Below are 25,617 nucleotides of genomic sequence, written 5' to 3'. Positions count from 1 at the left end.
TTTTTTTTGCAGCTCAAAAAGAATACATGGTGCAGAAAGTTGAGTCTTAAGAATGAGAAAATTGAAGACTGCTGCAAAATGTTACCTCAACAAAACATTTTTTAAAGGTTTGAAGCGGATGTTTGCCACCACAGTGGTAACAAAATACAGTGAGAACATGCAAAAACAAAGTTAACTCTAAACAAAAGCCAAAACAAGAACCACCAGCCAAACATAATAAATGAGCTTGTCTTTATTGACACCTATGCCCGCAAGGCCACACCTGCTCCCTCCTGCCCGGTGCAGCAGGGTTTTGCAGTGCAAAGTAACTTGGGCTCATGGCTTGATGAAACACTATGCACGACTCTCAAGGCCTCAAACTTGAATGTAGGATATGATTAAAAACCCAGAAATTCACAGTTAAAATCAATTTATGGTCTTGATTGGTAACGAGGCCTTACCCTCTGAAATTCCCTCAAAATTGCTGCAATGCTTGTGACCTAACAAAATGTCGTAATAAGTAACAACACAGAAAAGTGCAAGTGCAACATTGTTAAAGTATACATACTCAACCAATTATTATTATTATTACTATATTCGGAGTTGTGTTGTTGATACTGCTAATGTAAAGTGATAAGTAATCAGACCTGTAACGTCATTTGTAATTGCACACAGGATATCAAAGTTAAAGTCATGAACATTGCATTTGATGTGCATGTTATGGTTTGCATGGTTGTTGTGTTTTATGATTTTGTTTCATGGTTCTTTCCTGTTTGGCTGCTGTTATTGCACAAAACCCAAATTTCATTGAGACCAGTGAAGTTTGAGAAATAGTTTGTGTATCTGTGAAATATAGATCCCCTAAAACATTTTACAGAACATTGCCATTGTCCGGATCATTAGGATAATGCTGTAATGTATAGCTAAATTATGCAGCAATGTTAACCTAATTATCTCTTTAAAAAAAAGGGCAGATTGTGCAGCACATTCTGATAGTGTTGTTTTCATCCATTCTAGTTCATATCTGCAAACTATACAGCAAGTTATGTGAATAAGGTAGTAAATTCATAATTATGCTGTAGATGCTGCAGCCTCAAAATGTCAAATATTCACTGGCTCTGACCATTGTCCGGTGTCTTATCGACAATATATTCATGATGGTGTTGCTATTTGAGCTACAGTGCATTGAAGTTTGATTTTAAAAAGAGTGGAAAAGAGTGGAACATAATTTGCTCCAGCCTGTGCCAGCTTATTTATTGACTATTGTAAGCAAACAGTAGTTTGATTAATAGATAACTACAAACACATAAACATATTGTATTGTGGCTGAGGTATATTGACATATTTTATAATATGGGAAGGCAAACAAGTATTGGATTACTGTGGTGTTTAACAAAAATGGCTACATCTGTCACTTTGCCAACTTTATAAGTAAAAAAAAATGTTTTTTTCAGTGACTGAATAGAGGTCTAAAAATATGAATGCAGAAGCGCTCAATGCAATAGCAAAAAGTGGACAGCCCCATTTTGATAGAGTAGAGCATGCTGTAAAGGAGAAGGCTGTGGGCAGAAAGCAACTGATTTAAAGATAAAGACCTCAATAAAGAGGCTAAAGACATAGCACATAGATTTTTAAATATGGCATCCATCTAAAGTTGTGCATATTTTTTTATTGATATATTCATTTGCAGTGTTTGTGTAGCATTTGCTAGGTCCAATGTGTGACGGTGCTTTACACAGGATCATGTAACAAGTTACAGGTTATACAAGCAATTGGTACATATACTGCAGATTCCTATGATAAGCATAATTCAACAGTAAGTATCCCACATTAAATACATAGGAGAAAGTAAACATGTGATGCATACAACTACCATTGGATAAAAATTTATCTAAATATACTATATGTAGAGATGATTTACAGGAGTATTAATAGTGGCTTTATGGAGGAATTTCTGGAATGGATAGTCCCAATGATATGAGGAAAGTATCACAGGAAGAGGTTGCCATGATGGCAAATAGAATAGAGTTCCAAACCAAAGAGCACTCTCAGCAAAAAAATGCTTTAGTGTTTTTTGTCTTCCAGTAGAATGAAATTTCAAAAAGAAGTGTGCTATATGGTGGTGCTGGCTACTTGGAATTTGTTTTTTTGGGCAAGGAATGGAGTACCCTATGTGTAATATAACGAAGAATAAAAACATTGATGGATGGTATGCTTGAAATAATCTCAGACACTGGCAATCTCTTGGGGCTGTATCCCAGTCCATCGTTATTTTGCACACCATGCCACATCAGTTTGGACACAGCCATATGTAAACCATCTTCACCCTGTTTCAATAGAAACAGTTCAGCCCGAACTACAAGGCCAGTTTCTCCTTGAACCGGGGCACTAAAACCTTTAGGCAAGGGTGGTATTTTCAAAATGTACTGGTTCCTGGTAGGCAGTACCCCAGACCCGATTACCCCCACTGTTCTCTAGCTGAGAAACAGACCTCAGCACACTTACTGTTTTTTAACTTTAAGAGCAGCTCGTTGCTAGGTGGTAAAGATTGATTCTTTGTTGCGGTTTGCAGTCTTCTGTGAGTCCTGTGGTACTCCCATGGAGTGCCCCACACCCCATAAACACAGAATTTCTTTTGGATTGGTTGATATCATCGTCTTCCTTTATTTAGGGGTAGATCCCATCCTCTGAAAATCATTTGGTAGTGGCACTGACATGTGTACACTTGCCGTGCCAGGACCTGGCTGTTTCCTGATATTTTCTCCAAGTTGTTTGGGTTTTTGAAATAAACAGGCTGGCATCAAGAGAAAATAGGCCAGTGGAGATGCAGGAGGAAGCTCACATAACACCCAAGGAGTTGGTGATATGTGAAGTTTTTACTATCTCACCAGGTAAGAAAAAGATCAGTGCCAAAATAGTTATCTGTAATTTGTACCACCAACATTTTAGTGAGGGCATGCAAAACAGTACTCACATGGGACATCAGGGATGTAAAAGCACATGTGAGCAGTGCATCCAGCACATTTTGCCTGAGAGTTCCAACAACAGGAAGAACTAGGTGAGGAGCAGGCATCCTCATCTGGTGCAGGGCTGTCTGTTGGAGCTGTGGACAACCTACCACTTCACGTCCTTCGACAGAACACTGATATTGTGCCAGAGTATCAGTATATGGTGACATACTGTAACCAATGCTCGAAGATTGTGGTGGTTAGAGAAACAAGTGTGCCAACACGCAAGAAACTCTGGGTGCGCATAGGTGGAAGAAGTCAAATTTTTGTCTCTTGGAATTCCAGGTTTAAATACCCTTGTTTTATTTAAGTTGCAATCCCCAAAAATGTAAAAATCCCCCAAAAATCAGTTTAACAAAAACTGTTTCTTTTTAGAACCTATTTTACTTGTTTAAAAATAGAAAAACATTGCCATTTTTCATGTATGTTTATGTTTGATGATCTGGTAAGGCAGTCTATTTATAATAAAAGTTAAGTCTATTTTTATGTGCTTGAAACAAATTGATACATTTTTTCTTGCATTCATAAAAAGTTTGTAGCAGGTTTGTGTTACTTCTTTATTACAGACTAGATACATAATTTCTAATTTTGTGTGTGCGCGCACCTGTGTGAGTATCTGCGTGTGTAGGGGTGTTAGTGTGTTTGGTGTCTGTGTGTGTCTGGCTATTCGGTTTGTGGGTGTTAGTGAGTGTCTGTGGGTGCTCAGTGTGTTGGTGTTTGTGATAGTGTGCATGTGTGTGTGTGGGTGTTGTGTGTGTGAGTGCTAGGGTTTGTGTGTATAGCTGTGTGCCTGCGTGTTTGGTGTGTGTATGTTGGGTGTCCTTGTGTTTGTTTGCTGGTTATGTCTGTGTTTTTGGTCTGTGAAGTGTTGTGCGTAGTGTGAGCTCTGTATGTAGTATGGCTTTGCCCACTCCTAGGAGTTTAGATGTATGGAGAGATTGTCCTCTCTCAGAACAGCTGTAGATCAAGTGAAACCTTTGTGTAGTGAGGCTTGGCTAACTAATCAGGCTTAAGTATCTCAAAAGAGTGAACTCTGTATTAAAGCTGTACACAGGGCGTAGACTGTATATAGAAGGAGCTTGGCCACCAACTGGAGCTTGGGTATCTTAACAAACTGATGGTAGGTTATGCACAGGCTGAAGCCTGTATGTAGTAGGTGTTTTGTCCACCTAAAGGAACTTGGATAACTGAATAAAGAGGGCACTGCATGAAGATGTGTGGACTGTCAAGATTGTGCATATTAGGATCTCAACCAGATTAGAGTGCTTGCATTTCTTTCATGTTCATGAAAAATTCTACTGCATGAACTTTAAGCAATGAGTGCAAAACAGGCGGTGGGGGGGAGTGTGGCCTGGAGCGGATGGAGTGAGCAGTACTTGCGGGATCTCTGGCCATCCGGACCTCATTTAGCATCATCCTGAACCCCCGCTACTACAGAGGGGGGGGGACCCTGAAGTTCCTTAAAGGAGACACAGCTTGTTGGAACGCCGGAGAGGTGGCGCCAGGCAGCTGGGAGCCAGAAATTGTTGACTACCTGGTACTCAGGCAGAGCCACGAGAAGCCAAGATGGCGGCTCAGTGAGGCAGAGCGTTTCGGCTGGAGGCGCTTGCTTGTCGCTTTTTGCTGAAATGAGAAGCTGGAGGGGTGCATTGGAGCACTGGGTGGCCCCTAGCGGAGGCTGCAGTTCGGCAGATCGGAAAGGAGCATGTCTGCGATGGAGACTAAGACCTGCCTTGGCTGCAGCTGCTGTGTCTAGGGGCGGCACCCGAGCTGCTTAACCTCTCAAACTGAGCATCCCACGCATGGCAGAGGAGGCAGCAACATTGCTGGCGGGGCCCTGAGGTGCCAAGCGGTCCCTTGCCCTGGCCCAGAATTGAGAGGCGCGGAAGAAGACCGGGCTATGCTGATTGAGGTGCCAGCGAGTAATACAGGGTCTGCTCTGGTGCTTGTAGAGCGGATCCAAACAGAGAGAGAAGGGAGTAGTACTCTGATGAGCCCTGTATGTGGAGCTATTTGGAAAGACGAGGAAGACTGAAGGCATCTCGACTGGTGCAATTCGGACTACGAGGGCCCCAACACAGCAGTAAAAAGGTGGGAGCAGGAGAATGACTGGTACGTTAAGGGAAGAGACCATCTGCCTGAGGGACCGGTGGGGAAGGTGCTGTCTACAAGCCTGTAATCCTGAAGGTACAACTCTGCTTCCCGGGGGACAACGGGCCACCTGTTGAATCACGTGGAGGGGGCAGGGGGATCTGTTGGTACCCGGAAACTGCTGGCAGAGGGACCCCAACCTTACCTCACTCATTGAGAGGGTACTGACTTAGGCGGTCTGCAATTGGGGCCTGAAACCGTAGTAGCTGGAGCTGACCACACGGATCATAACACACTGTGGACGTTACTGGGGGCAGTGGCCGACTCCAGAAGGGGCAGGCAGATCACCCCTGTAGAGAGTGGGAGGCAATGTCTCAAGTGGGGCCCCATCGGAGAGCAGTGGCATGCACGCCAACATCTGGGGACAGCGACCCTAGTTGCAGTGCTGGAGTAGGGGCCTCTCCCCACTGTTGACCGACTTACAGGAAGGGTGACCTGTTTGTCCCTAATTAGCCCCCTTCTGCTCAGACCCAGATAGCTCACAGCTGATAGCTAGATGAGAGCCTGCATCGGACAGATCAGCCTGCAGTTGGTCCCACCTGAAGAGATACTATTGCTTTTTATGCACCTAAGGACGATGGCAAATGTGACGAGAAGGAAGGACCGGGACGCTGAGAGTTCTCAAGTGGACCCTACTATAGACTCTAAGAGAGAATGGTGGGTGCGCCAATCACACGTAGACATTGGAGGACCCCACCCTCCGAGACATACTCCAAGCCATAGAGGCCTCCAGGGAACCACTGGAAACTAAGATAGATACCCTGGGAGCAGACCTGGAGCTACTGCAAGATGATCACCACCAAGTAGTTGACAGGGTCACCATGTTGAACCATGAACTGGTGGAAGCCCCCTCCAATCTCGCTGTCATGACTGATAGACAGGCTGTTATGGAGGTGAAGGTTCGCACCCTAGAGCTCCAAGTGAGGGATGCCGAAAACCTTGCACACAAACAACATATGATTGATAGGCCTACCGAAGCGAGTGGAGGGGAACAACATGCTGGCATATATCTGGAGCGGTGGCTTTGTCCCTGGGTTGTGCCGAATGGACTGTTCTCATTCTGTGTGCCGGAGCAGGCCCACAGAGTACTGGCGAGGTCGCTGCTCCCAGGAGCACCGCTAAGACCAGTGGTGGCACAGCTCCTTGACTGTAAGAATCGTGATCACATCCTAGTCCAGGCCCGCTAAAAAAGGAAATCCTAGAGAACAGTCGAAGTAGAGTCCAGATCTTCCCGGATTTCACCCATAAGGTGCAACGCCTGTGATCCATATTCCTGAATGTCAATAAGAAGCTCAGTGAGTTGGGTTTCCGATATAGAATTCGGTTCCCGGCGAGACTCTGGGTGGTGACGCCAGATGCAACACAATCCTTCCAGTCCCTGCAGGAGTGGGACTGGCTCAAACGATGACCCTGGCCAGAGCTGAGCAGTAAGTCCCGAAGTGGGACACTGCACTGGCCTTAGGCTATGGAGACTGTGGAGTCCCTGAGCGGCACAAGGACGGGGCTCCCCTCACTGACCGCCGATGGGGTTTCAGTTGCTTTGGACTCTGATGGTGGTTCTGACATCTCGGAGGCCTCTAGCATCCTAATGCCAAAGGTCACCCCTGGAAAGGCACACAAGCTATGTGACGAAACCCTAGATACACCTTAGCCCAGGATTATACCTATAACTATCACTATATAGCAGTTCACCTATGGAGGCTAGGTTTGTTAGTACTCTGCGGGTGCCAAAATGTTGTTACATTAGTTTGGATGGGGGGCTTGGTCTTACTTTTCCTGGGGAGATGAAGTTGGTTAATTGCCTATATTTAGGGGTCTTATGAGTTGTGCAATCCTTCACTTCTTGCCCATGGGCCTTATGGTAATGCCATTGGACACCAGTAGGATCCTGGGTGTGGGGTGGGGGACACACATCCCACAACACTTGATGGTCACACTACAAACATAAATATTCCTCTTGTGCAGCATTCGTGGCATGCACACAATGTCTAAAAGATATAGGGTGTTTTCCTATCTAAATAGGTAGGGTATTTATATATAGCACTCTTGCAAGAAACCAACGTAACTGCCAAAGAGCGACTGGCTTTATACCGTCGATGGAGGGACCGGGCTTACTACACCACCTACTTTGTATACGCTGGGGGTTCCTCATATGTATCAGAGTGGGGAGGCTATTTCAACTTACTAACACCATGATCGACATAGAAGTCTTTTATGTGGCGGTGATGGTCATAGCCATAGTAAACATCTGTGTCCCCAATGCAGATTAGAGCATATTCCAGGTGGAGTTATTGTACCCCTTAGCCCCATACCTACAACTACCGACCATACTAGGAGGGGACTTCAGTTGTGTTCGGACCTGTGGTTAGACTGCTCACACCCCCTGCTGCCGGACTCTCAAGTGCATAGAATAGTCTGCACGTTAACAGATTGGCAAGTGAATTGGGGACTGACAGCTACGTGGAGACTCACTCACCCAGACACAAGACTATTCTTTTTTCTCTGGCCTACAGAGCTGTGTGTGCATCTGGATACCTTCTTCTGCACTGCGGAAGTACATAATGAGGTCCACTCCTCTGAGTACTTTACCTGCACAGTATCTGACCACAATAGAGTTCTAGTTCACCTGAATTGGGCCCAATGCAGAGCATGTATCCCAACATATCCCTTAACGTCGGAGGCCTTGGAAGACCAGATCTTCAGGGAAGAAACTGGCTCTAGAATAGGGCAGTACTTCCTAGAAAATATTGGGACAGCCTCCACCCACTGGTGGAACGGGACATCTTCAAGGTGGCACTCAGAGGACACTTTATGGCAACATCATTAGGAATCAAGTGTATTATGCGAGATAGTGGAGCGAGAGCGTCGCTCTTTGGAGGTCGAGAGACCAGGCAAGCAAGACCTTCAGCAAGCTCTCTTAGATAAAAATTAGGAAGTGGCAGTTACCATAGAGAGGCTGTTCTACTTCCATTTTCGAGGCTATATAGAGTGCACCCATTCGGAGCTGGACTGAACCGGGACCCTGCTCATCTGGCTTGCCAACCCCGCAAAGAGGGACTCAACCAATATTGGAACTACAAATAGACAAGGGGGAGCAATACACACCCAGGAGGGGATTCAATACCCACTTCTGTCTCTACTACTTGGAGCCTCATAAAAGCTTTGCTCAATATGACAGGGAGGCAATCTGGGATTACATGGCACTATTACCCCTGCCATGCCTTACAAGGGAGGAAGCGGAGAACCTTGGGGAGCTATTACTCCACAGGCAGTAAAAGTAGCTATTAAAAATGTATCGCAAGGGACCAGAGATAGCTCCTCATTATTCAAATACATTGACAGTCTGCTCGTCACTCCTGTTGATTGTAGGCATAGAGACCATGTGGTAACTTATTTGGGATTGAATGGCAGCACAACTCGGGGAGGGAGGGGTGGGAAGTTGAGGTATGGGTTAGTTTATGTAGAATAATTACCTTCCTCTGCTTAAATACCTGCTGTACCATAAATGATTGATTACTTGGTAAAATAGGTTGTGTAATGTAGCAGTTGCAAAACTCAAAATGCATTTACAAAAAAAAAGTACAGAACAAAACAAGTAGTATGATAATACTTTATAGTATTAATTAAAAACCTATAGATTAATTATAACTGAAAATATACCATTGATCAGTAAAGAAAAGCTTAATAGTATAACATTATAATATAGCCCATTCCTCTTTGTGAGTAGATTTTCATATTCTACACTTGCAATCTTTAAATGCTTTAAAACTGAAAATTGAACATTATTCAAATCTATCATTCTTCTCATATATTACTTAATTTTAATATAAATGATATACACCACTGCTCTCTCTGTAGTTGATGTTAATAATAGATCTTGAGTGCTCTGAACAATTTAAAAATGTGAGAAAAAGAAATGTATAATATAACTTTAACATTTTAGAGAACAAAGTCTGTGTGTACTAGGGACTTATGCATGTAATGGTGCTTAGGTATGGTAAGGAACTGGCCCACCATTTGCAGAGGGTGAAGCCTGTATGTGTAACTAGTTTTGCAGGACTCCTGTGGGACTAATTTCACATTAAAAATAGATACTGCGCCCCAACCTACCTGTCAAAAGTACATCTGACAAACAATCAGGACAAGAGTCCACGTTTTACAAATGGCTCTCTGTGACTATGTCTGTACAAGTCGTATGATATGTGATGTAGGGGCTTAGCCAGTCGCATCTCATTGATTGCACCTGGCAGATCACCTACCCTTGAATAGCCCAAACAGAGCAAAGGGTGTGCGAGGTAGGGTCTTTGCCACCTAAGGAGTCGTGGGTGTCTGGAAGGAGTTGGAACTGCTTTAAGACTTCTGTACAAGGCATAGGCTTTTTGTTGTAGGGGCATAGCCCTACTTTTATCTCATTGACTGCGCCCGCAAGATTACCTACACACAAATAGCCTGGTAGCGGCCCTAGGGTGTGCATAGTAGAAGCTTGAACACCTAATGCAGTGGTTCTCAAACTTTTTAATGCTGCGCCCCCCTGCCCCGCTTTGGGGGAAAAAACCTCCAGGCCACCCCCCTCAGAATTGTATTCAATTAAGTTGGCAGTGTTTAAAAATGTCTAGACTTATTTAATTTAAACATTGCAGTTAAGTTCTGTTACCTTTTAAAATTGCATTAAATGTGTTTCTGCATAAAAAAGCAGTGTTATCTGCATAATGCCTCTTTTGGCCAGTGTCTGGCACCCACCCACCCACCCTTGGGATCACTTGAGGCCCCCCAGCTTGAAGACACCTGACCTAATGGGATATGGATGTCTGAAAGGAGTGAACTGTTAATTAGGTCTTCTAGACAGGGGATAGAGTGTGCATGGTGGGCACTTGTCACATTAGTGAAGGAATGCTTAGTAGGGTATTTGCCACCTAAGGGGGCATGGGTGTCTGAAGGGAATGGGCTTTACATGAAGACTTCAGTAAAAGGCATAGGTTGTGTGTTGTAGGGGGTCCAAATAGAGATGGCCTACCAGCAAACGGCCTGGTAGAGGGCAAAGAGTGTGCTTGGTAGGAACTTCAGCATCTGGTGGCTGTGGATGTCTGAATGGAGTGGGCTCCCTGTGAGGTATTCTGTAAAGGGCATAGGGTGTTTGTGGTAGGATAGTCTGACCACACACACCCCACCCCCCCACCTCCCCCACTCCAAACACACACACACACACACACAGAAGAGAGCACAAAAGAGAGAGAGGAGAGAGCCCGAAAGAGAGTGAGATCGTTGGTATTTATCCATGCCTAAAATATGGTTGTATAAGTGTATCAGGTTTAGAAAGAATAAGCATGAGTATAGGGAGCATGATGTTTCCACCCTGACCCTTGGCCATGTAATGTGATGAAATGTCCCTTCCCAGACATTGGGCAATTCCAGGGGGGAGAGACTAGGTGACTTTAATTTCCCTTCTCTCCATGTAAGCTTTATTTTGTCTTCTTCCAAGTCCCTGCATAAGGCTTGTTGAAAATGGTTCTCATGCCCCTCTCTGGCCCATGTTTAAGTGAGGGGGGCACCTATTACTTAGGCAAGGCTGAGGTGGTTTGCCTTTCCGCAGGGAGAGCAGAACTCTCTAGCCCTTCTGCAATTCAATGGAATGACACAGGGGCAAGCTACATATTCCTCTCTGGCTCTTCAGCATGGCTGGGAAGTGGTTGATATTGCGTCCCAGCCCTTAAGCAAGGACCGGGTGCATTTATAAAACCCCTTGGTCCTGGGCAGGGGATGGGGCTGCCAGTGGACAAGTGAGTGTGTCATGGGCCCAAGTGTAAGGAAAGAAATGGGACCGCTGCTTGAATGATAAAATACATTGATAATCAGCATTCAGTGGGCCCCAGTACACTGCACCTGCTACGCCAGTGGAAGCTATGCCCCTCTGGACTAAGGTGACACCTGTTTGTTTTTTGTGGTCTATCCCTATCCAATGTGGATTACTGGAAAAAGAAAAAGAAAATGTGGGTCTAAAAACCTATATTGCATCAGGCCTGCTTATGTGCTGCAGTTTTAATCTGCCATTTTCTTTGCAATTGTGGTTGCAAATCTTAATGTTGCGGTACAGTCGTAAAAATACACTTAATTCAACTAGAAACTATTTCGGACTTTAAAAAGGCTGAGTAACTGATAGATCATTCACGTAGATGTTGAAGAAAGGACTTGACCATCTAAGATCAAATTTACAATCCAAAGAATTGCACAGTATTGGGTGGATCCCACGGGATGTACCTAAACAGTAACCTCATAAGCTGTTTTTGCATGGCCAGGCTATTTGCCAGTCTAGGAACAGACAAATGGAATACTTGTAATATACATGGAAAATGCTTTAGCCACATTACATATGATATTGTTTTTATTGAAAGGAGACATAATTGTAGAATGCACTGTATAATTGCATAAATGCTCAGGGTTAGTTACCCAAAGACATTTATTTCATCATATGTTCACCAAACACTGATGTCATGTGATAATCACATCTCAGTTTTATGTTCAGATTGAGTCCTGTGCCCTGTACCAACGTGAAATACCTTATTGTAATCATAAAGTTTCTAAAACTATTTTGATGTGCTAATGTTATTAAAAGAACAGTCATAAAACGAGGTTAATCCCAGGTTACCTGAAGAAGTAAGTAATCATTCTGGGGATTAAGGAAACAAACATGGCACCAATATTGCATATACCTGCAGAAACAATTGACTAGGGGCAAACGTAATGAGAGACTGCATATGTTCTATCTGAGTGCAACCATCTTAGAGGTGCCTGATAGAACTAAGTGGAAAGGTGATGAAAGAGTAACCATATTAGAAAGGCATACATACATATCTAAGGCTGCACAGGTATGGTCACAAAATCAATAGTACTGCCTGTACATAGGTTGGTTACAAAAAGTGATTAGAGCAAGTTTTACTACACAGAAATTAGTAGAGCCCATCTAGAGGGTGTGGGTTGCCACCAACCAAACAACCGCAGAACCATCCAGTCTGTGGGCGAACTGTACCTTTTCCCTTACCACCGTAGGAAAAGGCTCATTATAAGGATTCTGGCTTCAAATATTTCTCCATGCACAGTGGCAGCATTTATGGTTCATAAGCAAAGTTGCATTAACTGTTTCCCCTTTTGTTCATTTCCAAGGGTATGAGATGTCCCTTTATATCCTCTAAAGCGACTGACTTCAATACTTATTAGTTATTATCCCCATACCCTGAGGTCTGACCCACAAGTCTATATCTATGTCCTACTACTTTCCAGTAATAGCTTTGTTGGAGAGTGTTTGCTTTCTTGATTAATTTATCTGTTCTTGCTAGGAATAGGAACCACGAGGAGCACGAAAGGAAGGCATCAGGCATTCATCTTCTCGCCATCCTGCATTTACCCATCAGACCCTCAATTAGGCCTTTCATAGTGCTTGGCAATTCCTGCTCGTTCCCATGAGAGCTGTGCTCTTATCCTGTAGACTGTTTCTTCTTTAACAACTCGTTCTGGTGTTGCCTGGGTTCTGCTATTAAGCCTTAACCCCTCCTCTGACTCTGCCCCTATAAAAACTCTTGCCACCACTTTTCTCCCTTGCTTTTCCGAACAACCTGTACTTGCTCCAAATGCTCCTGTCTGCCCAGGCGCAGCTTTAAGATGAGACTTTCCAGGCTTGCTTCGTCCCAGAATGTGTTGGTTGGCTCACTTTGCTCCCTATTTGCTTTGTTATGTCTGCAGAGGAAGCCTTCTTTTTGGTATTCCCCGTCCATCGCATTACAGTGGCAGAGACACTATTGTAGAGTGCCACCCGACCTCTACACTACATTGCATCCAGCACTCAACTGGAGGGCTGGGCGCATCCCGAAGGTAATAATAAAACATAGTGTGACAACTCGGGGCCATTCCGCATATACCACTATACTGTGTCTGTGTTATGCTTGCACCGTATCATGAGGCACAGTTGCTGTAGGCCTTACTTGCCTCCCTATAGGTCATTCTACCCCATTCATGAGGCCGGCTTTACCCCACAAGCTGGGGGTAATTGTTATTTCAGTGCTGCCCCTGATTGTGATGCGTGTGCTCCCCGCCCCTCAACAGACTGCTGCCATCTACTGTTGCTGCCGACTCCACGTGGCTGAGGCACTTTGTCCATACAGGTGCCAGACACTGTTTGGACCCCACCATGGTTCCTGGCCACCTCCCGCTTTACTGCTGCACGGGGAGTGGCAAGATCAACAAGGCCAAGGACTCCGTGGCGAAGTGGCTTCAACTAGCGGCCTGCAGCCACATCACATCCGGGCCGAGAAGCTACCAATGGGAGCACGTGGCTTGCTGCTTGTTCGTGTAGTCCCGTGCCTGCTGGAGAATATGTAGACTGAGCCCCACCTATTGGTGCATGAGAAGCTGCCCAAGAGGAGAGCTGCACTCACAGGCAAGTGCATTGAAAGGATAAATTTGCTAGGCACAAGCATGGAGATAGTCTGAAGGATACTCAGGCAAAAGGGCATGAGAACCTGGCTAACATAAACTTTACAGGGCAATAAAGAGTGAGCAACCGGAAAAAGAGAGGCACAGTGACAAACAAATGTGAAGAAAAAACAATAATAATAATAGGAACTAAAGTAAGAGCAGTAACACAACCAAAGAGAAAATAAAAATAACAGAGAACATATTCATAAGAAATCAAACCACAGCTCTCCAAGCGCCGTGCCCATTGACGACACAAGCCCTATCAGTGCCACACAAGTTCGCACCCATTGGACTGCACCGCCACTACACCCTGAAGAAGTAAGGCAGAAAATAGGAGCACATGTCCGGGAAAATGTCAGCCCCTCAGTGCAATGCTGCACCTCCTGCGCACCACGATGAGCCCATGCATCTGTTGCTGCATTATCACCCTTCAGCCAGATGGCAGACCCTGCAATAGCTGCCCCCATGCTGGTGTAAGTGGATAGAGCATCTCCAACATTACTTTCACGCCGTACGAGAGACTGATGGGGTTGGTAAAGGATCCATGATGCCCCACAAGGGCGGGGCAGAACTGTACAAACTGTATGAGTGCCTCCCTAACACTGGAGGAGATGATGATTCCTACGCTGCGGTCACAGGCTTCAACTGACACTTCGATCCACAACATAATCCCGATTAAGAAAGATTTAAACTGCACCAAGCCCGACAAGCAAACGACGAGTCTGTGGCTGTCCTCTATGCTCGTCTCCATAAACTGTCAAGCACATGCACCGTAATTGACCAGCCTGACAAAGTCAGAGACCAGTTAATCCAAGGTTGCCGATCGTCTACTCTTTGCAAACTCATACTTTGCCAGCCAGGCATCTCCCTGGATGACATAGTAATACTAGCAAGATTGCACAAACTGGCAGACAGCAGAGCGAAGGATACGGAAGTAGCGCTTCGTCAGCCGCGACATAGACAAAAGTCAAGGAAGAGCAAGTAGACGCAATACAGAGGGGCTTGTTCTGGCCATGCAACCCAACTGTCTTGAAACAATCAGCAAAAGAGTGCGGAAACTGCAGACTGTCCCACCAGAGTTGAGAAAGGTGAGGAACTTTCTTGGGATGGGCACTTCTGTGGGAGATTTATTCCCAATCTCGCCACTCAGTCTGAACCCCTTGGGGCCTTGGCAGAAGTGACCATACATGGGAATACGACCGCACAGCTGACCAAGCATTCAGAAGTGTGAAAGAAGCGCTCCTACACAATGCAACAATTACTTATTTCAGTCTGAGACACAAGACAGAGCTGGTTGTGGATGTAAGTCTTATAAGACCTGGATCAGTCCTGCTGCAGGGAAAAACAGGCCTTGTTTCCCTACCTTCAAATACCTTGTTACAGTACTGTAGTGTACATTGTGATACAGCACTGAAAACACTGCATGCAGAAACTGGGTTTCCCCAGTAAGCTTCATCCACCTTTTGATCACCTTATATTAGGTCATTAAAAAGCCTCAACCTGTTGTAGCTGACAAAACAAACACACACATAATACACACGCTATTACCACTGGGTACAAAATTGACTGGTTAGATGGGCACTTCCCACTATGTCACTTCAGAAGGATGAACAGATAAACGTTAAAGATGAGAGAATATGCTGACTAATCTTGTATGCTTCAGAGACCAGAATTGAAAAAGACTTGGAGCTCTCAAATATCCCACTGACTTACCCCAATACATATTAGATTTTCATGTATGAATCTAGCATTGTAATTACAGACCCCCTATATCATAACCCTTCCTGCATGAACTAAACAAAGGTAGCCATATAGGCTCAGATTTTGCAAGCTTATTGACAAGCTTAACCGCTGTAGTATTAAGAATGTCTTCAATGCTTGGGGACAAGAATTAGAGTTGTGATGCATATCAAAGATCTCACTGGAACAATAGTTTTGCAGATGTGCACCCCAATCATCCATATGCAAAGAAAGTGACATCACTGCGGTTTCCATCATCCATCTGCACAGGAAGTGACATCACTGGTTTCTTGCCAAACAGTCTTTAAAAGAAGCTGCTGAGCAAGAAGACTTCATTTCCCATTATCTGTGTGCACACTGCCCCAATTGTCCTTTCTTCTTCACAGAACCTACTTAATGGCTCAAGAAAATATCCACCGACCCAGCCACACTCTCCAACTCCAGACCCAGCTCCCTCTTACCCGGCCAAGGTCTTAAAGAAACAACTTAACCCGAAACCTCACTAACCACCTCAGCAACCACCAAGCGCTTGACCCCACGCAATCCAGATTCAGACCCAACCACAGTATCGAATCAGCACTCATCGCAGATGACCTCTGCATGGTCCTTGACAGAGGAGATATGGCAGCCTTAGTTCTCTTAGACTATTTTGCAGCATTTGACAGAGTACCGAGATTGACATCCAAGGACTCTCTCTCTGCTGGATCTTCTTAATAGATCTTAATTGACAGAACTGTCCAAACTCAGGAATAACTTTGCTGTTTAAAAATGTAATCGTAAGATCTGTCTGATCTATCATTTTCCCATCTAGTACAGCCCAAGTTGATTTTCAGTATCATAACTGAGAATGTGAAGGAAATGATGGAGAGGAGCGTGAAACTTGGATTCATATGTAAGTTTTACAAAGTTATAGGAAGTTATGCAAAATGGCATTCCTAAATAATTTGAACTGCCTGTAAGATGTACAACTTTTTATCAAATGTCTTAACCCATTCGCTGCCAGGCCTTTTCCCCCTCAGGTGCCAGGCCCTTTTTTGGCTATTTGGGGCAGTTTGTGCTTAGATCCTCATAACTTTTTGTCCACGTAAGCTACCCAAGCCAAAATTGCATCCTTCTTTTCCAACATCCTAGGGATTGTAGAGGTACCCAAAGTTTGTGGGTTCCCTGGAGGAGACCAAACAATTAGCCAAAATACACCTAACATTTTGTTTTTTTTCACAAAAATGGGAAAAAGGGCTACAGAAGAAGGCTTGAGTTTTTTCCCCTGAAAATGGCATCAACAAAGGATTTGTGGTGCTAAAACCACCACCTTCCCAGCTTTCAGGAACAGGCAGACTTGAATCAGAAAACCACATTCTTCAACAAAATGTTGGCATTTTACTTTGGACATAAACCATTTTTACTTTTTTTTGTTGTTGCTTTTAGCCTCCTTCCAGTTAGTGACAGAAATGGGTGTGAAACCAATGCTGTATCCTGGAAAGCTAAACATTTCTGAAATGTAGGCAAAATTCTTAATTCAGCAAGTGGTCGTTTGTGTAGATCCTACAAGGTTTTTCTGCAGAAAATAACAGTTGAAAAAAATAAATATTGAAATTGAGGTGGCATTTTTTCGAAAGCAATATACCATTACGTCTGCTAGACTCTTCTGGTTGCAGGGATATATAGGGCTTGTAGGTTCATCAAGAACACTAGATACCCAGAGCCAATAAATGAGCTGCTCTTTGCAACGTGCTTTCATTATATACCCGGTATACATCAATTCATTTGGTGAAATATAAAGAGTGAAAATTAGGTATCAAGAAAACCTTTGCATTTCCAAAATGGGCACAAGATAAGGTGTTGAGAAGCAGTGGTTATTTGCACATCTCTGAATTCTGGGGTCCCCATGCTAGCATGTGAATTACAGAGCATTTCTCAAAGAGACGTTGTTTTTTACACACTGTCTTACATTTGTAAGGAAAAAATGTAGAGAAAAACAATGGGCAGTATCACTTGTTCTTCTATTCTGTGTTCCCCCAAGTCTCCGGATAAAAATGATACCTCACTTGTTTGGGTAGGCCTAATGCCCGGGACAGGAAACTCAACGTGGACACATCACATTTTTACTTTGAAATCTGACATGTTTTTTGAAAAGTGCCTAGCTGTGGACTTTGGCCTCTAGCTCAGCCGGCACCTAGGAAAACCTACCAATCCTGTGGATTTTTGAAAACTAGACACCTAGGGGAATCCAAGATGGGGTGACTTGTGGGGCTTGCACCAGGTTCTGTTACCCAGAATCCTTTGCAAACCTCAAAATTTGGCAAAAAACCACTTTTTCCTCATATTTCGGTGACAGAAAGTTCTGGAATCGGAGAGGAGAAACAAATTTCCTTCCCACCAGCACTCCCCCAAGTCTCCTGATAAAAATGGTACCTCACTTGTGTGGGTAGGCCTACTGCCCGTGACAGGAAATGCCCCAAAACACAATGTGTACCCATCACATTTTCCTAAAGAAAACTGACATGTTTTTTGCAACGTGCCTAGCTGTGGATTTCGGCCTCTAGTTAGGCTGGCACCTAGGAAAACCTAGCAAACCTGAACATTTCTGAAAACAAGACACCTGGGGAAACAACAGGATGGGGTAGCTTGTGATGCTCTCACCAGGTTCTGTTACCCAGAATCCTTAGGAAACCTCAAAATGTGGTAAAAAAAAAAACTTTTTCCTCACATTCTGGTGCTGCAAAGTTCTGGAATCTGAGGGAAGCCAAGGGGGGCAGAAATGTTCATAAAATAATTCCCAACCCCCGGGCAGTGGCCCTTGCCCAAGGAACCGCGCCCCTTATGTATGAATAAAAAATAAAAAACTCCAAGGTATCTAGTGGGCCTTGCCTTTCCTCTGATGCCTCTCCCGCCCCCACCATTTCTCTTCCGATCATTCCAGCGTGGTGGGGGCGGCCTATGATGAGGTCAGCGCGCTGACCTCATTAGACGTCACGGGGGGGTGGGGGGAGAGGGGATCAGGGTGTAAGGGGAAGCGATTTCCCCTCCATCCCTGCCCATGGGAGGGCGGTGCTTGGCCATCAGGGGGAGCGCTAGGGCTCCCCGCCCCCCCCCCCCCCAAAGGGCCCATAGCAGGATGTAACAGTTAAATCCTCTGCTCCCGAGCAGTGCAAACGAGGATGTAACTGTTATGTCCTGGGCCCCAAAGGGGTTAAAGGAGTTCTTCGGGGAAACATAGGACAGCTTTCAAAGTATTTTTGGCAGCTAAACTGACATGAAGCACCGGCGATTGCTATACTTACTTAGCAACCCTTAAGGCATTGGAAAATGACTGATACCTTTTGTTTACACAGAGATCCCCTGATCTCTTTGGACATTGAATGAATTTGACTTGTTAATGCTCTGAGTTGAACCTGTGAGAAACGTGAGGTTACTCTTCATGCTCACTTCTGTGCTGCGAGCATTTAATGTAAATGCATGCAAGATGAACCTCCTGCTCTCCGATAGTGTAAAAAAAATTGTTTAATGGGAGGCACACCAAAACGTTCCTGCGTTCTGCATTACAAATACTTATGGGCCATATATTAAACTCGGTTGTAATCCACCAGGGCAACGGTGCAAACAGCGCTGCCTTGGGGATTACGAGTCCCCCATCCGCCAGCCTTTCCATGGCGGTAAAAACCGCCATGGAAAGGCTGGCGGAATGGGGGCATCGGAAGGCCCCTGGGGCCCTCTGCACTGCCCAGGCACTTGGCATGTTGCACCTGACGCACCACAACATTGCTGACGGTTCAGTTATGAGCCGAAGTCAATGTTGTGGTGAGTGTTCCGCTGGGCCACAGTTTTCGCCCGCTGGCCCAACGGAACTCTACTAATATGGCAGGCAAAAGACCTCCAGGACTGGCTGTCTTTGCCTGCAGTGGCTTCGTTGGTCCTAGAAAAGGACTGCTAAAGTCGTAATGAGACCTTATGTCTCTGAGGATGTGGACATGGTTACCCTTATATATAACTTTTTCTTTGATGTTGAGATTTCCAATCTTTTTTTTTTTAGTACTTAACAAACCAAGATGGAGCTAAGCCATTTCGGGGGCTGTCTTTTTTTTTTTTTTAACATGTCTTTTTTTAGATTAACACAATACTCAAGATACCATTATAGCACAGTTATTAGTAATAGAGTTTCTTACATATTCTCACATTATCCTCCCTGTAGATTAGAGAGCAACAGCTCCCATTCTCTCTGGGTTGAGAACCAGTTATCCCTCATTCCCTCATCACGTTTGTCTAATGCTGAGGAGCCATCTGACGCTGTTGGTGTACATAACCTAAATTATAAAACAAACAATACTATAAAGTAAGTAAAAATCTCTACAGTGACCTTCAGTAGGCATCCATGGCATTATTGTTGTTCTCCCCCCCCCCCCCCCCCCAAAGCATGACATTTCCCTTTTATAGGATATATAAGGAGGCACTGATAAGAGATGGTCACTTCATAATGCATTTAGTTCCTTTTTTTCGTCATGCTTATTGCCTGCTCATAAGGACTGCTGTTACCGGTCTTGCCTAGATAGCACATGCACTGTCTCTTCGAGACATGCCGTGTTCAGTATATGGGTTTTCTTTCCGCCCCTTGTTTCTGATGTGTTGAAGTGTATGTCGTTCCTAAAAGCATGCATCTCTATGGTTTCTTGCCATTATATGTCCTACCTTCTTGTTCCTAACTCATCCCCTGGAGAATTGGCCTATTTGCGGGTATCGTTTCTCTAAAGACTGTTTCCTTTGTGTTTGCACACTTTTTTTTTAGTTGCAGCTTGTACGTTTTTGATCTGAAGGTTCCTTTTAAGCTTGTGTGCAATGTTTTTTATGGCTTTGAAGTGCAGTCTTTTTTTATGTGTGCAATGATTTTTTTCAACATGTTTAGTTTGGGGGAAGCTTCTGTGTGATGTCTTCGGCTGTTTTGGGATGTTTGCCACTGTTTTAGTGAGCCTTGTATGGCTTTGAAGTGCAGTCTTTTTTTTATGTATCAGGCGTTTCTTTGAACATGTTTATTTTGGAGAAGCTTCTGCATGATGTCTTCTAAAAATTCTATTGTATAGCGTGCATGTTTACTCTAAATGTTCCTTTGTGTTGCTTTAGTGCATGATGCTTGTGTGCAATAATCCCAGCATGACTGGCCTATTGTGACGCTCCACTGTTTGTGAAGCTTGTGCATGATGATTTGTACGGATTTAAAGTGAAAGCTTTTTTACTGTATTATGGATTGGTGTGCACATTTGTTCAGGATGCTCCTTTTTTGTTTCTTTATTACATGACACACATTATATAAAACAACTACATGTTTTTTGGTTTATTTTGGGTATAATAAATATTTGCCCCTAAAGCACAAAATAGCCAGTGCGAAGACTCGAAGCTGGTTCACTAGTTCTAAAGTCAGCAGTTCTTTTTGTTACACTACATTCGTTATTGTATTTTTTTTACACCAATTGAACATTGTAATTTGGCTTCCAGCCTTAGCAACCTTTATAGCACACTGTTTTTTTATATAGCTTTTCAACATTGTACATAACTTTAGTGTATATTTTAGTCCCTTTAAATCCTACATATTGTGACTTAAGGCAGTGTTTTGACTCGCCAGTTACCAATGCAGAGAATGTGTTTAAATGCGCACATGACACTTGGTAAAATAACAAGCTTTAGAAACTACAAATGGATGAAAAGGGGTGGAGCAGGAGGGTGCAGGTGACAATACTGTGGAAACCAGACTATTGTTATTAAGTACAGTTTGTTGCAAAGTGTTCGCACCGCTTGCAAACTGTTTTATGTGGACAAATTATCCAGCACTTTCTACACGCATTAGTTCTCCTTTTATATTTCCCAACGAAGTAATGTATAGGGAAAAGTCTTCCTTATTTTCATGAAGCTTGTTCCGCTTTCTTTCTATAATATGGTGTAGTGCGCACAGTTTATCTAAATTATTATTTCTTTTAGTTTTATTTCGAAAACATTTTATGCGATAATCCCACCAATACTGGCCTATTAAGGAAGCTTGTGTGTGAAGTCTTCTACAGCTTTATTTCTAAAATATGGTATAGCATGCACATATATTTCTAAATGTTCCTTTTTTCGTCTCTTTATTTTGTGAAGCTTGTGCACAGTAACCCCAAACCAGTTGGTCTATAATCTTGTTTGTATGTGAAGGATTTCTTACTATAATAAGGAATAGTGTGCACATTTGTTCCCAGTGTTCCTTTTTTTTGTCTGCTTATTGCATGAAGCTTGTACCAAAAAAATCCCAAACTGATTGTCCTACTCTGAAGCATCACCGTTTTCGTGAAGCTTGTGCACAATGTTTTGTACAGATTTGAAGTGAAGGCTTTGTTACAATATTATGGAATAGCGTGTACATTTATTCCGGATGGTCCTTTTTTTTACTTTCTTTATTGCGTGAAGCTTTTGTGCAATAATCCCAACTCAGTTGGTCTATTGTGAAGCTTGTGCGCAATATTTTACATGCCTTTCTTGCTATAATATTGGTTTGTACAGCTGTGAAGTGGTCTTCTTTAGGCACGAGGATAATGAGTGATTTGCCACAAAAAAAAAAATAGAGCCCACGCAACTACATGAACCTAGTCCACTTCTCTTCCAAAGTCAGCCGCTGTGTTTCTAACGCCACATACATATTATGTATGAATATAAGTCAGAACATTGAATGCTGGAACCACGCATTCCTAAACAATGCGGTTGGAACAATGACCGTGTTGTTACCACAAATGCCTTTACCACAAATGCCTTAACAATGATTTTTTGTTCTAAAAGCATTCCTGGAAAAGGCATGCGTGAAACAGCATGAGTGGTTCCAGCATGCAACCCCCCACCACCCTGGCCCCCACCGCTAAAACAATTGTACCTCAACCCCCCACCCCTGAAAACAATTGTACCCCTACCCCACTACCCCGACCCCATCCCTAAAACTTAAACTACCCCCGCTCCTAAAACTACAGCGAACCTCCACCCCCTAGAAACTAAAAAAAAAATACCCCGACTCCCACCCTACCCCTAAAACTACTGCAACCCCCACCCCCTAAACCTAAACTACCCCACCCCTAAAACTACTCCTAAAAACTAAAAATACCCCAACCACCCCTGCCCCTAAAACTACAGAGCCCCCTTAAAACCTAAACTACCCCGACCCCCACCCCACCCCTAAAAACCTTGACCCCCTCCACCCCGCCCCTAAAACTACTGCAACCCCCCTAAAACCCAAACTACCCTGATCCCCGCCCCTAAAACTACCATGACCCCACCCCCCTGAAACCTAAACTACCGGACCCCCCATCCCGTCCCTAAAAACTACCCCTACCCCCAACCCAGCCCCACTTACCTGACTAAGGGGATCCCCCATCCCCCTCTAAAACTTTAACTAGTCCGATAACCCACCCCACCCCTAAAACTACAGTGACCCCCAACCGCCCCTAAAAGCTAAACTACCCGACCCCCGTACCCAGACCCTAAAAACAAAAAAAAATACCCGACCCCCCTTCCCGCCCCTAAAACGGCCCCATCCCCACTTATCTGACTGCGTCCTCCTCCGAAGCTGACTCCCTTCTTCTATGCCTTAACCATGCATGTGTGTTGCTCAGCACATGTGTGTTTAAGGCACAGAAGAACGAAGTTGTGGTTAACGAAAGAGTTGTTCCACTTTCGTTGTTCACAACTTCGTTCTTCAGGAGTTGTGGTTCGGCATGTTTTCCATTATGTATATCATGCACCTTTTTTCAAAATAATATATTTTTTTTAACTTGTGAATTTGGAACGCTTATGCGCAATAATACCAACCTGCTGGCCTATTCTAAAGCTTGTGCGTGATCTCTTCTACGGCTTATTTTTTATATTATGGTATACCATGCACGTTTTTTTCTAAATGTTCCTTTTTAGGTTGAGCCTCGACAGTGCTTGCGTTCTATCTTTAGGTCAAGCCTCTACAGCTTGCGCTGTCTATCGTTAGGTCGAGCCTCAACAGCGCTTGCAATCTCTCTCGATCTGTTGTGCACAGTTTGTGGGTTAACACCCGGCCCATTGGCTTTTTATTCATTTATTATGCTTCTCTTAAAAATACTTGCGTGCAATTGGTTAATGTCCCTTCTTCGTCCCTCTGTATCATCCTTTGTCTCCTCCCAGAGAGCAAAGCCTAACTTCATTATCATCCGTTTTTTTAGTAGTTAGTTTTGAGGGGCTTTTTTTTTCTTTCTCGTCCACAAGTTGTTGGCTACCATTCCTTGTTTCTTTTGAGGTCGATTTTTTTTTTAATGCAACTTAGACCACTGCTGCGCCCTCCTCCCCCGCTGTGCCTGCAGAGAAGTACTTAATCTCCCCGTGGCGACTCCCAAGGGTAACAGTCATCCACCACCCCAGCTGGTAGGGATTTATTCTGATCTGTAATGGGGCTCTCACGGCAAGTTTCATATTTAAAACATTTTCTATTATGGCATGCTTGTAGCCAGAACCGTGTTGTTGGCCCACTCACCATTTCTGTGTTTTGTAGAACACCTTTCATCTCATGTTTACCAGCACTCTTCTGAGAGTGTGTGTAAACTGCTAGAGGCCCCTGACCTGCCTTAAGAGTGACCCCTGACCTGCCTTAACTTAAGGCCAGGCACCACTCTCCACTCTCCACGCTGAGCAGCTCCACCAGACTGCCCTCGTGTCCCCGACCCCGCCATCGCTGCTGCTGAGAGTTCGAGGCCCTCCAGCACCTGCAGGCACCCGCCTGCGCCTCATCCCTGGTGTCTAGTGGTTTGCCGTAAGTATTATTGTGTGTGTCTTGTTCTCTGTTTTAGTGCTTTTTGTGCCGTTTTTCTGTGCCTTACTGATTTATTGCTTTTTCTTGTTGTTTTGCCTGTTTTACTGTTTACTGTCTGCTCTTGCCTATTTTGCCGCTCCAATCTCCCCGGTCCCGCCGCTGCATCCCCTGCGGCCTCGCCCTCCTCATGCCCCCATTCGCCACTGCCTCCCGCCTCCCAGCTGCTCCTCCCTCCCACCTCCCCGCTGCTCCTCCCTCCCACCTCCCCCTCTTAATGGCAGCCACTGCACGGAGAGTGACCTCTGACCTGCCTTAAGTCCAGGCACCACTCTGCACGCTGAGCAACTCCACCAGACGGCCCTCGTGTCCCCGACCCCGCCCTCGCTGCTGCCACGAGTTCGAGGCCCTCCACCACCCGCAGGCAACAGCCTGCGCCTCATCCCTGGTGCCTAGTGGTTTGCCGTAAGTATTATTGTGTGTGTCTTGTTCTCTGTTTTAGTGCTTTCTGTGCCTTATTGATTTATTCCTTTTTCTCGCTGTTCTGCCCGTTCTACTGTTTACTGTCTGCTCTTGCCTATTTTTGCCGCTCCAATCTCCCCGGTTCTGCCCCTGCGGCCCCGCCCCTATTCGCCACCGCCTCCTGCCTCCCAGCTGCTCCTCCCTCCTGCGTCCCCTTCTTAATGGCGGCCGCTGCGGGGCGCGGAGATTGACCCTTGACCTGCCTTAAGCCCAGGCACCACTCTGCACGCTGAGCAGCTCTACTGGACTGCCCTTGTGTCCCCGAACCTGCCCTCGCTGGTGCCGCGAGTTCGGGCCCTCCACCACCCGCAGGCACCCGTCTGCGCCTCATCCCTGGTGTCTAGAGGTTTGCCATAAGTATTATTGTGTGTGTCTTGTTCTCTGTTTTAGTACTTTCTGTGCTGTTTTTCTGTGCCTTATTGATTTGTTGCTTTTTCTCGTTGTTCTGCCCGTTTTACTGTTTACTGTCTGCTCTTGCCTATTTTTGCCGCTCCAATCTCCTCGGTCCCGCCGCTGCGTCCCCTGTGGCCCCGCCCCCCTCACACCCTCATTCGCCACCGCCTCCCAGCCACTCCTCCCTCCCACCTCTCCTTCTTAATTGCGGCCGCTGGAGTGCCAGAGGCAAGCCCGTCTGCACCCGGACCGTGCCTAGCGCCTGTCCCCCTGCCCCTCGCACCTCCCACGCCGCCAGATGCCACTACACCACTTCAGATCTCCTTCCGCTCAACCCTGGCCACCCCACTGCCTGCGCCCAGGCCTCCCCGAGGCACACCCATGGACCTTTTGTCTGCCGCTCGTGCCGCTTCACCTGCGATCAAGCCACCAAGCACCACAACAACGCCAACCACCTCAGCTGCATCCTCAACACCTGCTCCGTTCACAAGTACGCTATCGAACTCTGGGACCTGCTCACATCAACCTCCCCTGACATCAACTTCCTCACCGAAACATGGATGAACCCCTCATCGGAACCAGATA

At 45.1% G+C, this 25,617-nt stretch overlaps 1 protein-coding gene across 4 annotated transcripts in view; it reads left to right on the top strand.

The window, feature by feature from the left end:
* ARHGAP8 (Rho GTPase activating protein 8) overlaps window positions 1-25,617 on the top strand; it is a 778,529-nt gene that overhangs the window by 502,510 nt on the left and 250,402 nt on the right. The gene's annotated exons all lie outside the window — the stretch shown is intronic.

Source organism: Pleurodeles waltl, chromosome 4_1 (genome assembly GCF_031143425.1).
Source record: "Pleurodeles waltl isolate 20211129_DDA chromosome 4_1, aPleWal1.hap1.20221129, whole genome shotgun sequence".
In the NCBI taxonomy this organism is placed as follows: domain Eukaryota; kingdom Metazoa; phylum Chordata; class Amphibia; order Caudata; family Salamandridae; genus Pleurodeles; species Pleurodeles waltl.
Note: the sequence above shows the minus strand (reverse complement) of the source record. Positions and strands in the feature narration are given on the sequence as shown.